This window comes from Zalophus californianus, chromosome 3 (genome assembly GCF_009762305.2).
Source record: "Zalophus californianus isolate mZalCal1 chromosome 3, mZalCal1.pri.v2, whole genome shotgun sequence".
Lineage (NCBI taxonomy): Eukaryota > Metazoa > Chordata > Mammalia > Carnivora > Otariidae > Zalophus > Zalophus californianus.
The window spans coordinates 58,656,951-58,675,594 of NC_045597.1; the positions used below are offsets into that span (position 1 = coordinate 58,656,951).

The 18,644-nt window shown below is 39.6% G+C and overlaps 1 non-coding gene across 1 annotated transcript; it reads left to right on the forward strand.

Moving 5' to 3' along the window:
- The first annotated feature begins 1,793 nt into the window (after positions 1 to 1,793).
- On the forward strand, positions 1,794 to 1,899 carry LOC113921102. Its single transcript, XR_003519510.1, has one exon. It is a non-coding gene; the product is annotated as a U6 spliceosomal RNA (small nuclear RNA).
- Positions 1,900 to 18,644: the final 16,745 nt, after the last annotated feature.

The window sequence follows — 18,644 nt, forward strand, 5'->3', positions numbered from 1 at the left end:
AATCATAGAACCTCTCTCTGAATAATTGCAAACATGCACAAAGTGGACTCAAGAGTGAGTATACTTCATAAGGGCAGAAACTTTGGGGTGTGTCTGATTCACCTTAGTCTCCCAGGATCTAGCACAGTGCCTGACAAATAGTAGGCCCTCCGTGACTCGGTCTCTCTTCTGTTTCTAAATGTCAGGCTTCGTTTGTGTGGTCTGGTCTCCAGTCTTCAAGCACCACACTTTAATCCATCCAGGCAGCTGGCCGCCTCTGTCTCACTGAAGACTTCCAGGACAAGGGGCTGTACAGCCTCCCCAGGCTGCTGAGTCACCTTCCTATCAGGAAATTGTTTCTGCCTTAGCTAAATAGGTAGGCAATTTTCTTTCTATTTCAGACAGAGAACCTAAGCTTAAAAAAAGATTAAGTGAATAGCTCAAGGTTATACACAAACTCTGGCCCAGTTAGGAATAGAACCCAAGTGGTTCCTGACATTCAATCCTATAGTTTCAATCCTTTTCCTTTTGCCGTAGAACCTATCTTTATAATTTATAGATATTGTTCCCAAGTTGCGCACTGGAAATTCTACCTAAATATTGAAGGTAAAATGGCTTCATGTATCCAATGTAGAGAGAATATATGTAAGAGGAAATTTTTCCCATGTGAGGAATGAATCACTGTAAAGAACATTTGTTCAGTTGTTTCATTATAAAATAAGAGCATTCCTCCCAGCTGCCACAAAATTCAAATTCTCCATTTTGTTGCTAAACAATCCTTTTAACACCAAGCCAAAAATAAGTCACAATGTTAATGCAAACATCTTGCAATCCAAATAAGAGAACTTGTGCCAAATTTATCAGAGTTAGAGGGAAATTGTGTTGGATCTCTCTGCCTCTGAGAAACTTTCTATTAGATCACCAGTCAATAGGGTACCAGCATCTGCTGATGCCAAGTGAAAGACATGAGTAATAACAGACAGCTTTAGAAAATACATTTTTCTTCCATAGTTAGCAATGCATGACTCACTAGAACTCTCCAGACACTATACTGCATGAATGACTCAAAATTCTACCAGGGACAGAGCACAATCAGTTCTCTCTTCCTACACTAGGATTTCTTGTCTCAATTATCACTCATTTGTTAGCTTACTTCAAAGGCAGAGAGTCTTGGTTCACTCTCCTTCCTTTTTTAAAAACAGTGGTACGTATAAAAATAAATATTGAAGTGCTGCTGGAAAACAGAGACTAAACATCAGAATGAATACTGAACGCAAACTTCAACTGACCTAACTCCCACCATTTGCAAGGCCACATTGGAAAATGACCATGGTTAATTTCCTTCTTGAACATTGACCAATGAGCAGAGATTATTGCAATAGGGGAAGTGCCTTATGGTTAAAGACAAATGACCTGCCCATCCAGATCTTCAGTAGCCCATAGTACTATCAAAGATATTTTGAAAAATAGTTTAGTAGTTAGTCTCCGTGGCAGAGGTCTTGATTTCCCTCAAACAACTATTCTCTTTGGTTCTTTCCTTTCCATTCCATCTGGTATTCCAACTCCAGATTGATTTTCCTAAAAGTTTTTTCGGATTATGACAATAGCTTAGCATGATGACAAAGACCACAGGTCTTGGAATTAGACATTTGATTTCAAATCCTGGATTCATCAATTAATTTTTAACTTATCTATGCCTCAGTTTCCATCTGTGACATGGAGTTCATAAGATACTTGAATAATTTTGTTTTAACTTTGTGTTGAAATGAGTATATAAGCATATATAAAAATTTTTTAAAAATTAAAAAATAAATGAGCATATAAGAGCAGCACATACATTAAAATTGGAATGATAAGAGAAGATTAGCATGGCCCCTGCACAAGGATGACATGCAAATTCATGAAGCATTCCATATTTTTAAAAAAATGAGTATGTAAGAAAATAGAGCATTCGTGGCAAAGAGCATAGACTCTAGAGTCAGACCTGGAATCAAAATCCTGATTCTGCCATTGAACTGCCTATAAATTATACTAGTTATCCAACACTGTGTAATAAGTCACCCCAAAACTTTCTGGATTATGACAGCAATAATTACTTTTTATCTTCCACAGTTTCTGTAAGTCAGAAATTTGGGAGTTGTTTGGCTAGGTCTCTGATGAGGTTGCAGTCAGATGTTGGCTAGGGTCGCAGCTGGCTAAAGACTAGACTGAGGCTGGGAAATCTTCTTCCAAGACAGCTCCCTCACATGGAAAGTTGGTACAGGCTTTTGGCAGGAATCTTCAGTTTCCTTCCTTGTGGGCTCCATAAGATCCTTGAGTGTCCTGATGACATTGCAACTGGCTTACTCCAGAATGAGTGATCAAAGAGGACAAAGCCGAGGCTGTAAAGTTTTTATGACCTTGCCTTGGAAGTTACATACCATCACCTCTGCCGTATTCCATTGGTCACACTGGCCAGCCCTGACTCAATATGAGAGGGGACTGCACAAGGGCACAAACATCAGGAGGTAAGAATTGCCGGCAGTTATCTTGGAAAATAACCACCGCAAAGAACTCAGACAAAGCTTTTTAAGCCTTAGTCTCCGATTTGCCTCCTGTAGGCAATATACTTCTCTCATAAAGTTGCATATAAGAATTAGATGAGACGATGCATGTAAAGTACTTGGTATGAGCACTGAGTAACATATAGAACCGTTGACTCACTATATTGTACATCTAAAACTAAGATAACACTGTATGATAAGTACACTTGAATTAAAAATAAATTTAAACAATTTTTAAGTAAAAAATACATATTTAAAGTACGTGGTACAACATCAGTATTCAAAAACATTACTTAGTATTATTATACGCCAGTAGTAGTTAAATTATTCCAGGGACAGTCCTGAGGAAGAAAATGTTATTCTGGGGAGTACCTAGAGCTATAAACTCCCTCCTTCCTCCCCCCATTCTTACTTTTGGTGGACTTCATTTTCTCTCATATATATTAGGACTCCTCATAAGATTTTCACTTGAGGAAAGGATTCCCAGCTTAAAAAAAAAAAGTAAACCACTGCTGTAAGTCATATTTATTTCAAATATTAGGAATTTTATGATAGATAAATATGTATATATGTATGAATATACACACACACATATGTATATATGTATATACAGTAGACAAATACATATATACATATGTGTATATCTATATATAGAGAGAGAAATTTAGATAGAGAGAGAGATGAAATTTCCATATAGATAGCATTACCTAGCTAATAGAGCTATAATGTGCCTGGAAAGCAGAGAATATCAGATTGAAAAGCCCGTAAGACACCACCTTACTCTAATGTTAAAACCTCAAGACTGTTAAGCCACTCATTTCCCACAGCAATCACATGGAAGTGTTGATTTGAGGGTCCCAGATGAACAGATGGAGTAAACTCCTGCACATTCTGAAGGTTCATCCATTCACCATTACATTTATTCAAGCATCTATTTTAGGCATGCTCTGTCCTAACTGCTGGGTATAAGCAGTGAACAAGATAGATAGAGTCCCACCTACTCCTATTGTGAAGGAGAAACACGGACAAAACAAATAAATGAACACCACAATTTCAGGCACTGGTAAGTGCTATGATAAAAACGAAACACAGCAATGTGGTAAAGCAATGTGAAGAGTAAGGGGGCTGATTTTACAAGGGTGGTCAAGAGAGTCTTCTACAAGATGATACTGGAACTGAGAGAGGAGCAATGAGAAGGAACCAGCTGTATCAGGAACTGAGAGAGGAATTTGTAGAAACATGGCACCTTGGGAAGATAGAGCCATCAGGCAGCCTCATTCCAATGGAATTCATTAAACTCATTCACTATTCATTAAAGTCTTTGACATTTTGTTTGAAGACCTGTGTGCCTTTGATGCTTTATCTGCATAAGGACATTTGGCTAAAGTTGCTGAACAGAGCCAATCTTTCTGGCAAAAAATCAATGGAACTGCCAATAGATGGTGTGGCTGAAACTGATGCCTCCAAGTTAAAAACTAGGCTTGAATTGGGGCCATTCTAAAAATATTCTAGACTATCTGTAAGATCAAATAAAACCTATGAAAATAGAAACAGTAGAATGAAGACCAAATTATTCAAAAGATAACCTATATATTCTTGTCTACTTTTCCCCAAACCTTTCAACCTTATTTTTCACCACCAGCTGATACACTCAGAATGTTGGGGTTGGGGGAGACAAAGGGAAGAAAGAAAGAAATGGGATGCATAAGTCTGCAGGATAAAAGGAGTAGATTACAAGGTAAAATCAAACTATGTTAGAGTTGGAAGAAACCCTAGACATGGTCCTATCTAATCCGCTCACATTATACATGACCAAACTAAGCCTCAAAGAAATTCAGCAACTTACCCAAAGTACACAGTCAAAGGCTTTTGGAGCTCCCCCACATGCCAATGGAGGTGGCAGGAGGGTGTGTGTGGCGGGGGGCAATCCCTTACTTTCCATACAGGCTCACCTTCATATAGGGTGAGGAAGAACCTCTCCATCCTGAATTCAGGGAATGCTCTACCCCAGATCCCCTTCCCAGCAGGTAAGATGCCTTAATTTACAAGAGTCTCCTTCTGGAACCCCTTGTGCCTGAAATAGCAATAATGATAGATTCCTTTTACCAAGCACCTTTCTTATACTATTTTTAGTCAATTCTTGCCTTGCTCATTTCTTTTCTATCTTCCTTTCTTCTTTCCAGAGATATCTATTGAGTGTCAGGGATATTCTAATAAACGAGATGGGTACAGTCCTTGTTTTATGGAGCTAAGAATGTAGGAGGAAAATAAACAATCAAACAAGTCTCCAAAACAAGCGCTATACAGTAGTCCCCCCTTATCTGCTGCTTTGCTCTCTGTGGTTTCAGTTCCCCGCAGTTTCAGTTCCTGGCAGTCAACCTCAGTTAGGAAGCAGAAGATCCTCCTGACATACCGTCAGGTCAGGAATAGCCTAACACTATCACAATGCCAACATCATTCTCCTCGCATCATCTCCTCATGTAGGCATTTGATTGTCTTGCAGCATCACAAGAAGAAGGGTGAGTACAGCACAATAAGATATTTTGAGAGAAAGAGCCCATATTTACTAGCTTTTATTATAGTATAATGTTATAATTGTTCTATTTTATTGTTAGTTATTGCTGTTAATTTCTTACTATGCTTAATTTATAAATTAAACTTTAGCGTAGGTGCGTATGTATAGGGGAAAATAGCATATATATATAGGGTTCAGTACTATCTGTGGTTTCAGGCATCCACTGGGAGTCTTGACACGTATGCCCCTGAATGGGAGTCAGGGAGACTTCTGTACTTGGAGAAGTATGGGGCATTATGGAAATGCTGAGCAGGAGCAACTAGCCTGGTTCAGAGGAGGGTGGGAAGGAGGGAAGATTCCCAGTAGAAATGGCATTTAAGCAAAAGACAGTAAAGGATGGGATAAGGGAACTGCCCTTTCAAAGGCTGAGTGGAAAGCACACCCATGGCACATCTCAAGCACTTAAGGCAGCTCAGTGAGGCTGTGGTATAAGATACAAGAGGGCAAGTGGCAGGAGATGAGAGACCTAGACAGAAAGATATCAGTAGTGTGGTAAGAGCGAGGATGGAGAGACAGTTAAAGGATGGCATTCCCAGGACACGGTGATGAACTGAAAATGGAGGGAGGCAGAAGGTAAAGTCAAGATACTACCCCAGCTTCCAGCTTATGGCGTAGCCAAAAGGGATGCCTATTATACAGGAAAACTGCGGGAAGAGTAATGTTTTGTTTTATTGGAGGCAGGGGTGGAGATGAGTTTGGTTTTGGACAAAATGCATTTGAGTTGTCCATAAAACACCTCCATAATGTCCAAGGGCAGTTGAACATAAGGATAGAGACCTCAGGAGAGAGTTCTGGGCTGAAAGGTGGATTCATGAGTCATGAGCATATTACTTCCTGCTTTTAGATGATGAATCTGAGACCCAGAGAAGTGAAGAGACATGCCCAGGGTGATACCAGCAGGTGCAGAGCAGAGATTTCAACCTTCATCTTCCCAATCCCCGTATCTGAGTCCTTCCCAGGGAGACTCGCAGCTGTAGTTACATGCTTGATGAGGAGTGGTAGAAAGGTGTTGCAGCAGAACCATGCTCTTTAATTTCCGTTTCTAGACTATTTAGGGACATACAAATATATCTCATGTGTGTGGCCATAGACGTTCTTCAGCTGGTGCAGCCACCAAATTGCCTAGCTACTCACGCTTGTCCTTTGGATAAGTTTCCAAGAAATCTCTGTTAAACTGAGAGAAATCAAATCATGTTCTCTGAATATTCCCTTCCTTGCTCCCGTAAGCTACCCGAGAGTATAATGTGTCAGGCATGTCCCCCTTTGACCGCCTGCCTGTTTTCTGCGCTACCCGAGTCTGTGTGGGATTCCTTTGACCCTGCTCTCTTGCATCTAGAACTCATCTCCAATATCCGTCCTTCATAAAAGCTTTCCCTGTCTGCCTTCCCCCAGTTATCAGTGGTACCGTGCATGGACTTTCCCTTCGTGGTGCTTCTCCCAGTTCATTATTTTACTATACAGTTCTACTATTTGGTTCACGCCTGCTTCCTCAGCTAAATACTCACCATTTTATCTAAGTGTTTATCCCAAGTTGCCAAGAGTGCCTGGACATAGTGGGAGGTACTCAATAGATAATTGTACATTGAATGGGTGGATTGTTATTCTCTGCCCCCAGATTTCCTACTTTATGCCTCTTTCTCTCTCATATTGACTGTGGCCTTCTGAAAATGAAGGGGAGAAATTTTAAGCTTGTTAAACAGGCCCTGTGTGTCTAACAGTGGCCGTAATTCCATGTTCCAGTTTTTAAAAAAATAATTAATAGGTACAAGAACCGGCAACAAGAGGAGAAATAAAGGTGGATGTGAAGGAGGTTAAGGGAGGCACGTGTTTTGGCTTCACAGTAGACAAAAGTAATTTATTCGTCTTTTCTTCATCCACACACCATTCGGTTTCAGAAATCGGAGTCAAACTAAGCACTAATAAGTGTGATGTTCACAGGTCGTAATGAAATTTTTAAAAGCGCTTCTCCCCACCACCCCATCAACTAATTTATTTTAAAGCTCTTATTGAAAATGACTTACCCTAGGTTTTAAAACTCCAAAGTTCCCAAATCTTTTTACCTCTGACATTTCTGTGAAAACCAAAGATGAGAATGAGAGTGATTCTGAGCTGGGAAAAACATCCAAAGCAAATACAAATGCACTGTCTGTCCTTACATGTGGCTCTATGAGGGACGTGCTCAAAAAGGGCTTGTCAACATTCCTGCTCAGCTGTGTTGAATTCCACTGACAGGGACTGAGGACAAGAGGCGGTATAGAGATCCAGAGATGGAGAGAACATTCAAGTAGGTGACAGAAAAACAGAATTCCAGTTTTCAGCTCCACCGTGTAATAGTCATTCAACAAAGCGTTCACTCCTTCTGTGTCCAAGATTCAGGAACTATAAAATGGCAGTGATGGATCTTTGGTTCAGGAAGGCAGACTGGGCATGTGTGCTTACCTCACTCTACTCCCAGACAACCCATTGATCAACAATAAAGATGTATGAGAGGGGACACATCCGTACCAGCACTCACAATTGTAGGTTTTGAAACGGCTTGTGTTGAGAAAGGAAATCACAGTCCAGGACCCACACAGAAGATTGCAACAGTGGGTGTGGATACCAGAGGAGAGTAGATTTTTCTTTTTAATTTTGTAACCATTGGTATGGTTGGAGTGTTTTCTGTCCTCCACGTGTATCTCTTTGCTTTCGTATTACTAATAAAAATGGCAATAAGAATACTTTCCAGCCCATTCCATCAAGTAATTAAGAGGATTAATTAAAATGATGTATAGGAACACTTTGAAAACCTTTAAGCGCTAAGATAAATGTGGAGTATTGTTAAGTGGGCAGTCTTAGGCAGTTGAAGATTGGGGAAGGAATGTAGCGCTTTCCTTGATCAAACTCTATTTTTAAGGTGCCAAGATCCAAATTAAAAAGGAAGCTGTCTCTAAAACGCTGACTGTAAAGTATCTAAGGGAATAAATGTGCTGAGAGAAAGTATTTGGAAGAATGACAAGAAGAAAATTTAAATAATAAGTGTTGCGATAGAACTATTGGTTTCCACCAAATTCTTTTTCTAGACCAAAAACTCTGTGAAGAACTGAAGAGCAACAGAGGTGCTATCATCTTAGAAAATTCCACAGCAAAATCATTTCTTGTTAAAATAGAGCCTTATCGTGTCCTTATGTCTGAAATCATTTCCCAAATGCTTTTGTAAACAGTCTCGTAATTAGCATCCCAAACATTTTAGAGTACTGTGTTTTCATAACTTCTTAATTAGACAGATAGATGTGATCAATAGTCCTGTTAGGGTATTGAAATAAAATTGTTGGTTCATGCATCTGTCTCCTTTGCAGGTGTAGGTGCTCATTGAAGTTTGCTAAATGAATAAATGGATGAAAGAACATTTTCTAAAAGCTTTTTTATTATCCAAAGTATGCCCTTGGTTTGTCCATGATGAGGACATACTCTTCAGATACTCTGTTGGGTGCCTGACTTCTCAGAGACTCATCTAGAAAATGAAAATAATGGTATGTACCTAAGAGAGCTGTGATAACAATTCACTGATATAATGTATGCAAAGCTCTGGGCACATAGTGAATTTTCATTTAATGGTTGTTGTTGTTGTTGTTGTTATCATTATTATTACTAGCAACTGCTATTACTAAGAGCCCACTATGTAGTCACCGCCCACAGAGCTGATCAATAAAGATAAGAAGATTAGGACCTCACAGTCCAGTAGGGGAAGTAAACAAGCTGCTGGGCCACCCTCCTGCACGTCTCTCCCTCCGTGTGCCTCGTGGACAAGCTCCTCTAAAAAACTATTCCTATTAGCTACCCTACGACTCAGCAATTGCACAACTGGGTATTTACCCCAAAGATACAAAGGTAGTGATCCAAAGGGGTACATGCACCCCAATGTTTATAGCAGCAATGTCCACAATAGCCAAACTACGGAAAGAGCCAAGATGTCCAACGACAAATGAATGGATACAGAAGAGGTGGTGTATATACACAATGGAATATTATGCAGCCATCAAAAAGCCAAAATCTTGCCATTTGCAATGACGTGGATAGAACTAGAGGGTATTATGCTGAGCAAAATAAGTCAATCAGAGAAAGACATGTATCATATGATCTCACTGATATGAGGAATTCTTAATCTCAGGAAACAAACTGAGGGTTGCTGGAGTGGTGGGGGGTGGGAGGGATGGGGTGCCTGGGTGATAGACATTGGGGAGGGTATGTGCTATATGGTGAGTGCTGTGAAATGTGCAAGACTGTTGAATCACAGACCTGTACCTCTGAAACAAATAATAGATTATATGTTAAAAAAAAAGATAGTAAGGAGGGAAAAATGAAGGGGGGGAATCGGAGGGGGAGATGAACCATGAGAGACGATGGACTCTGAGAAACAAACTGAGGGTTCTAGAGGGGAGAGGGGTGGGGGGATGGGTTAGCCCGGTGATGGGTATTAAAGAGGGCACGTATTGAATGGAGCACGGGGTGTTATACGCAAACAATGAATCATGGAACACTACCTCAAAAGCTAATGATGTAATGTATCGTGATTAACATAACATAATAAAATTAAAAAAAAAAAACTATTCCTATTGGGCAAACGTTCCCTCGTGGATACTTACTAGGCTGCTGGCCAGTAAGAGAGGCTAAACATGATAAGAGGGTGAGTTACCTAAGTACTTGCACTGAATTCTTTGCAAAATCCTTTTCTCCCCTTTAAATATATTAAGGAACAAAAAAACAAAAAGCCTTATGTATCTGTGTTCCCTCTAGTCCCTAGCATGTGTGTCCCATAGAGTACTAAATGAATATTGGTTGTGTGGCCCTAAGTTAGTCATGGCAGTGGACTGAACAATGGAGAACAATCTAGTAAGTGGTGGTAAAGAGGTTTGGGTCTCAGTAATTCACAATGAAAATAGCAATGGAAATCCCACGGGCTCTAGGGAGTCCTGGTCTTACCATTGGCTCAGAAGTTCAGATTCTACCAGCCCCCAAACTGCTCCTTAACAAAGAGGCCAGGAGCAGGTCCTCACTTAAATGATCAGCATTAGTATCATGTGGCCCTTCCATCCTGGCTCCCATACACCAGACCTGAGAGTTGGTGACCAAGTCTGAGCATATGCAAATGAGCAGGGAAGTGACCCCATGGGTTATGGCCTCTAGTAAAGATACCACTTTCGGGATCTCCAGGAAAAGATGAAGAAAAGACCCACCTCCACCCCCACAGCTTGTACATTGCCTCCTGTCTGGAAGCCACAGGTTTACATTCTTTGGCATGTGTGATATGGCAGGAATAGTGACATCTTCCGACTGGCATCTCTTCAGTTCTGCCCTTCTGCTGATTGCATAGTAAATATTTTCTCTTTATTCTTCCCCCATCATTTTCTTGAACTTGAATTTTGTTTTTTAAAGTGGGACAATAACACACACAAAAGATGGCAATAGGTTGACATTTTATACCTAGATTCAGTCACTTATGCTACAGATGTTTTAGCTGTAGAATGCTCTTTTTATTTGGGAAAGAAAGATTTGAAAGACTCCATGAGAAATTGAGTGGGCAAAAATTTTGTGGCTCTGTGAATCCTTTTTCATGAGTTCACTTTGCAGTTAGGCGTGGGATTGAACATGATCACATTCTCCACGTTTCTGGTTGGTATGCTTTGTTCAGACCCTATCACACAGCACAGTATCATCGTCTGCTGATTTTCCAGCACCCCCACTGATTAAACAGCAAGGATCATTTTTCCTGGCCCTGTAATGATTTTGCAGTAAAGGGCAGAATTGATTTCAGAGCTATGACTCAGGGCTTGGTAAAATATTGGCCAAGAAGTGGGTGTAAGCAGCCACTGGCATTCTGTACCTTGTTAGCAGCTAAAAATACTCATGTAACCAATTATGCTAATTTAAAGAAAACGTCTATGTTATTTGACTACTTACAGCTTTCTTCTTACGAATCTTTAAAAGATTGTGCTAATCTAGTTTGCTACAGTAGTTTACTATTTTAATACTCTTCATTCAGCCATTTTGTGAGGAAGAAAGCGGGCTGGTATAATTAAAAAGGCCTTTTGTTTTGCAAGCCAACTATGTATCTGTCACTGTATAGGGACAAACAAAAGAAACATAGTAATTAACTCAGGCTTTCCAGGATGTGTAGTCTACCTTGAGGGGCTGGAAGTAGCTTGTCCATTAAGCAAAACCCTCCAAAGAATGGTCAAGGTGGCCATTGACCACCAGACCTCAAGAATGAAGGTGACTGTGTGTCTTGTGGTATACAAGGGGATCATGTAGTGGAGAAGAAGCTTCCACACCAGCTGAACACAAGTCATGCTGGGTCACCCAGACCACTGGGGCTTCAGCCACAGGCATCTGTCACTGTGACCTCCCTGGATGAAAGGGAAGCTGGAGAGAGCTTTTTGCTGCAAAGCCCCTGGCACCTGGCTCCCCCTTTCTTCAATCCTGTGGATGGAGCAAATGCTTTTCGGCTTTGGGTTGCAACACTGGATATGATTCAGGAACAATAAGTTGCTCTTTCCCCTCACCTCACTGCCCACCTGTGAAGCCCCAAACATAGCACTGAAGAGCCTCAGTGACCTGGCCCCAGCCTGCCTATCCAGATATTCAACCCTCCGCATCCTTGCATGCGTCCAAACCAGCTTCTTGACACCTGTCCTGTGTCTGCTTAACCTTATGCTTTCAGACTCACTGTCCTCTCTACCCAGAAGAGCCTTCCTTACCATCCTGCCCTGTTGAAATCATACCTATCCTCAAAACCCAGCTTCAGCACTCTTTGTTTACAAAAGTTTCCCTGGGCCTCTCAGCCCCAGACTGCCTGGCTGAAAATAATCTCACTCCAACTATTCCAATAGCATTTTGCTTGTAGCATTTATCACACTCTTCACATTATACCTTGACAAATTCTCCGCAAACATCCTTCTCTCCCCACCAAACTCTTTGAGGAGCAAGGAAATGCACTTTTCATCTCTGCCTACCCCCAATTTCTTTGCATGTTTCTCCCGTTAAATACTGAGTAAGTATCTGTTACATGGCCCATTAAATTAGTCAAGGCAAGAGCCTAAGCAATGGGAAACAATCCAGAAAGAGGTGGTAAAGGAGGCTCTGGCTTTCAGCAACATGTTCAGAAGTGGTCATGCCAAGGCTTTAATTATTCATTCTAATTTAAGATGTTGCTTGCCAGCATCTTTCCCATTAGCAATGATTCCTTTATATAAACAAATGGTAGTTAAATGTAAACATGGCTTTGAAAATGCTTTAAATTTTCATTTGAAGCTAAACATTGAATTGTCTGGTTTAATGCGATCCTTCCTCTTGAACATGACTCTGCTGCCCGGCAGCAGACTCCAGCTCAGCAATGTGCCCACCACAGCCCCAAGCTTGGAGATGGGCAGGAACAAGGCTCAGGCCTGTACCTCTCTGGGCCCTACTGGCTAACTGCTTGGGGTAAGAAGTAAAGATGGTTAAAAGAGGTTTTAAAAAGCTATTTTTTAAAAAGGCAAAATGTAAGTAGAAATGATTTTCAGTAATATTCAATAAAACCATAAAACCTTGCAAGGAATTAATAGAGCTGGATGGCAGACTATTTGAGGTTACAACAGTACCTTTAAAAAAAAAAGTGTAACTACTTTAAGTAGCAATCTTTCTAAAGTTAATTATAAACTGCTTTCTAAGACAGAGCACACTGAACTGAATTTACTCTCCTTTGTAAATAACCTGTTATCATCACTATAAACATCAGTGCAGTTAGTTAACTGTATAGAGCTAACCAAGGCATGCCAACTTTTTGCATTTTCACTCACTGTTCCTGGACGGCTGTGACTAGAGCTGCTGAGCCCACTGCTGGTTTTTCTGGGTCCTTCCATACTTCCAGCATACTAGCCCTTTCTTACTACTCCTAGTAAGCCTGCCTGAAAGAGCCCCTCACTTCAGAGCCTTTCCCTACTCCCATCCCATATGACTGCCTCTGAATTGCTTTGTTATAACAATGCCCATAATACCCAGAAAGAAGCTCTGAGGGAGAGATTCCTCAATAAACAGAGAAACTTTGTGACAAAATTTTTGGCTACTTGGATTCCTTTGTTCACTGGTTTTTGGTGTTCAGATGACCGGAATCCAAGCTAACTGGAGTCTGGATAGGAAAAGCTTACATTGACATTATTAGTCAGGTTAATGTATCTCATGATAAATGAGAAAGGAAATTCTTTCTTTGGTAATTCTTGATGATGTTCTTTTAGTACTCAGAAATCTTTTTTAAGAAGAAAAGTTTACATGCTGTTCCCTCTGCCTGCAAGTTCTCTCTTTTTCTACCTAGCAAAATTCTACTTATCTTTTAAGACCCAAACCTAAGTGTAATCTTCTTTGGGATATCTTCCTTGATTGTCCCTGGCAAAATTAACTTTTCTACCCTTCATACTCCCAAAAAGTAGAAGTATTTGAACAAGTAGACTGTGAACTATTTGAGATCAGGAAGAATATTTTATTCATCTTTGGACACCCGGGACCTAATACAAGCACTGATATTCAGTGCTTAAAATATTTGTGAATAAATGTGTGTATTTTAGACTATTCCATTTCGTGGCCACTTTAAGGTGTGACAAAGATGTATAAATAGTTCAGAAGGGTACCAGGAAAAATAAGTGTGAAAGGGAAATGGGCAATAAAGTCAGGGCATAAAGAAGGAAAAAGAGAATACATGAATAATGGGGAGGGATATGTTGAGGAGCACCAGATCTGACAGGTTCTAGAGCATTAGATTTCCCACTCTTAGTGACTTCCATTTGTTTAAGCCAAACATTTCTGACTCTAGTTCCTTTCTTGCCTGTCCTTTGAGATGCTAATTAGCTTCCATAAAATTGTTTATAATCTTTAATTTTTCCTAACCTTAACTCCTAAAGCTTCAAGGCTATCTATCCCTCACTTCTACTCTCGTGACTCAGAATACCAAGTCTTTTAACCCAGTCCTTCTGTGCTATCACCAGAATAATATGGTCTGACTGCAGGAAACATTTCTGTTCTTAGAATATTTCAGATGGGATGAGAGGACGAAATTGCTTAAGGACTTGTGGCTTATCCTTGATCAGAAGACATTTGTTGTTACCATCACCAGAGGAAATAAGTCTCACATAATTCTTTGGACTGTATTCAGTATTTAGCAAGTTACCCCTTTGGGGTGCCCAGGTGGCTCAGTCCGTTAAGCATTGGACTCTTGATTTTGGCTCAGGTCATGATCTCTGGGTCGTGAGATCGAGCCCCACATCAGATTCTGCATTGGGCATGGAGCCTGCTTGAGATTCTCTCTCCTTCTCCCTCTGCCCCTCCCCCCACACTTGCATGCTGTCTCTCTCTTTCTCTCTCTCTCTCTCTCAAAAAAAGCGAATAACATCTAGGAACCTTTAAAAAAAAGAGTTACTCCTTTGCTTGAGGAAAGGATAGAAAGGAAGAAGGTGGGGATGAAGTTGCAAAGAGCTTATTTCATAGGATCTATAAAATCAAAAAGCAAACAGCAGGGAGTCACAGATAGCAATCTGGGATTTAAAGAAAGAAAATATCAAACTTACCAATTCCAAGTTTTCAAAACTAATTTATTCACCATGAGCCAATCTTACCTAATTCATTAGCTTCACCCCAGAGACAGGACTGAATGTCAACTATTTTCCTGACCTATAAATAATAGGTGCCACACGCTTGGAAATGAAACTTAGTTAGGACATAATAACAAAGTGAATCAATATGATTGTTACAAAGCTAAAAAAAAATAAAATAACAGGCTAAGTAAGGTCTGAATCTTTGGGGAGAGAAAGATTCTCATTCCCTGCTCTTTATGGAAAAAAAATTTTTGACAGGAAAATTGATAAATTATCCTTTAGCAGCTCTCAGTTTGAACCGAAAAATAGCCCAAGAATGAACAATAAAAATTCATACTCAATCATTTGTTTAACCTGAATGAAGAGCTGGGAGCAATGATATTACCTCATAGGTTAATTAATGATGATGGTGTGCAGGTGGGTATGGCAAGACAGTTCTTGGCTATGGAATGCCAGTAGAATGTGTGCCCTTTCCAGGCCTGACCCTAAAAAGCTTACCGTGCACATTCCTCCATGTCCTTTCTTCATTTCTACTCATGGGGATGAAGATGACAGGTGACTTGTAAGCCACTTGTTCATGATGGCAGAGCCTCTGTCAGCATGAGCCCCTGAATGACTGCATGGAGCACAGCCCCTACCAACCAAACTGGAATCTGCATTCTGAGCTGTTACATGAGCAGCGGCTGACCTTCTAGTTCTCTATGTCATTGCATTTTGGAGTTTTATTTGCTAGAGAAGGCTATATTGATGTGTGTGTGTGTGTGTACTATATATACACATATATATATTCCACTTTTATTTCATCTTTTAAATTTTTTCAAACAAAAATAATACAAGCTCATTAAAAATGTAAACACAGATAAGTCAAAACAGAGGAAATAAAAATCTGTAATTACTCAACATAATGAGATATACTAAATAAAACAAGCATCACACTTTATTGACCATTTTGTAGGACACTTTTTTCACTTAAAAATATCAGGAACATCTTCCTTCTGTGTCGTTAAGCAGTATTCTGCCACATAATTTTTAATCGATGCATGATAAAAGTTACACAGATCATTGGAAAATAACAGTTAAATGAATAGAATTATTTCTGTTCTCAAACCATTGAACCTAGAATATCTCTAGGCAACAGCTGTTCTCCAGATGCCTAGATGCTGGATTAATAGGTGACACTTGGAAAAATTTTATTTGGTTCTGGTACATGACAATTGAACCATTTGATGTTATGGTAGAAATTAAGGTACTATAACAACAACAACAAAAATCTTTGTCAGAATGCAGGAAATATTCCTGTCATCAGAATCCTTCAGATGGGGTAGGAGGGAGTAGTTGTTTAAAGACCACGACTTATCCTTGATCAGAAGAAATTTGGTAACACAGTCTGGCAAATCCGTGCCAGTTTGGCAGCTCTGCGCTCCTGCACAGGAAGAAGGGAAGTCCAGGGTAAGCAATTTTTGATAGAAGTTGCAAACATCCCTTCTGCTCACATGTCCTTGTTTAGAGTTCAGTTTCATGGTCAAATCTAGTTTCAAGGGCATCTGGAAAATGAAGTCCAAGCAGAGCAGCCTTTAATTCACCAAAAACTCCATGATATGGAAGGAGAGAACAAATGGGGGTTGCGGGGGCGGGGGGGTAGCAATCTGCCACATCCTCCAAAAATAGTTTGAGAAGAGGAGCTCTAGGCCAGTGCCTTTCTAATAGCGACTCCCACCTTAGCTAATTATTAAGCTGTCTGACCTAAGACTGTTACTTAACCCCAGTTTGTAAAATGGAGACGTTAAAATTCACACATTTGTTATGGGAATTAAATAATTTAGTTTATACAAAGTGCTTATAAAATGTTGCCTATAATTAGTTTATATCCAGAACCAATAAGAAATGGATAGCACATGGCCAGAAGAGAAAAGTGAACATAACACAGCAAGGAAGCAATCCCTGAACCACACTGAATATGCTGTGGTGGTTAGAAGCCTAACTCTGGAGACAGACTGCCCAGATGTTCCACTGTGCCTCAGTTTCTCCATCTGGAAAGTGGGAATTATCATTAGTATCTACCTCACAGGGCTGTTGTGACGATTACAGGAGTTAATTTGGGAAGTGTGTCGCGCAGAGCCTAGCACATAGTAAGCATTACATAAATGTTAGCTTCTACCCATCTTTAGTGTTGCCAAAGAAAAATGATATTCGCATATTCACCTGAGTTCTTGCAGGTGACTTACACCACCACACATGCTGACAATCACACTAAATATCACACCGTTTTCTGTTCTCATTTCCTAGTACTAAGGTCACTGTGCTTTCCAAAATCGGTAGACTGGTATTTTACAGCATGGGAGGTGGGAATACATCCATCACCCAAATTGGACAGGAATCACATCTGCACCCAACTTCATTTCCTTTAGTAGAGTCATGTGTATTCCCATACATCTTCCTTGGCTCTGTAATACAGGCTTCCGAATGAACGAAAGTGTTCTTTCAGGTAATACATTTCCCAAAGAATGTCCCTGTTGATTCTGAGACTTTGGGATTGAAAGATATTTTCAGAATCCAGAATTGAATTAGGCTTTGTCTTTCTTTTCCATTATTTTTATTCGCTGCATTCTTGAATAATGCCAAATACGTGCTAGAAAAGCGCTTCTGGATGATGACTATATTTTTGCTGCAATTAAACTTTTCCATATAAATTAATGATGATTTGTAATCAGAAAAAAAAAATCAAGATGGCAAGAACACCTCCCTGAAAGTTGGGTTCTTTCAATCTATTTTGTCTCTGATAAATGTGATTAGTTTGGTTCGCTTTTGTGGAGGATTGCTTTTCTAGAAGAGGCGCCATGAGTCAAAATTATGTAAGCTGGAAACTATTTTTCTACAGATTTAAAGTCACATTAGGGTATTAAATTCCTAATCAAATGTTCAATGTCTAACTTTTTATTAAAACAGACCTAAAAACTGTATTTAGTCAATTAGGAAATATATACCTAATATATGCTACAAAATATTTAATGTCATGTACCAAATTTTATCTTCTGCATAATTTCTGCCTTCCTTCATTGCATAAATCTAAAGGTGAAAGAATACCTTCATTGAATTCAGAAGGGCTCTTTCTTTCCTACATTTTATTTTGAAACAATTTTAGACTTACAAAAAAGTTGCAAAAATATGATTTGTATCCCTTTCATTTAGTTTCTCCTGATCTTATTCTTTTACATAACTACAGTACAATTGTTAAAACCAGAAAATTAACATTAACATGATAAGACTAAGTAACCTCCAGATCTTATTTTAATCTTACCTGTTGTTCTACTATTGTTTTTCTGGTCTGGGATCCAGTTTAGGATCCCACATTATATTTGATTGCCCTGTCTCCTAGTCTCTTCAGTTTGGGACAGCTCCTCAGTCTTTTGTGAACAGGATAAGCCAGTTATTTTGCAGACTATCTCTCAGTTAGAATTTGTCTAATTTTTTTTCTCACAATTAGTTGAGATTATGCATTTTTGGCAAGAACCCCACAGAAGTTCAACCATCTCAGTGCATCCCAGCAAGAGGTAGATGATATCTGTTTTATCATGGTGAGGTTGATTTTGATCCCTTGGTCACAGGGATGTCTGCCTTGTTTCTACTCTAGAAAGTTACTATTTTCCACTTATAATTAAGAATATCTTGAGGGGGATATATTTTAAAATTATACATATACCTGTTTCTCATGATAGCTGCAACCACTAATTTTGGCATCCATGGATGACACCTGTTTCAACTGTTATAGTGGAGTTTGAGAAAGAGTGATTTTTCTATTTCCATCATTCATTCTACATTTTTAAATTGGTATTCCACTGTAAGGAAGTACAGTCTTTTCTCTCTCTTATTATTCTTCAGTTATTTATCTACATTAATATAGACCCTTGGATATTTATTTTATGCTATGGGTCATTTATTATTTTG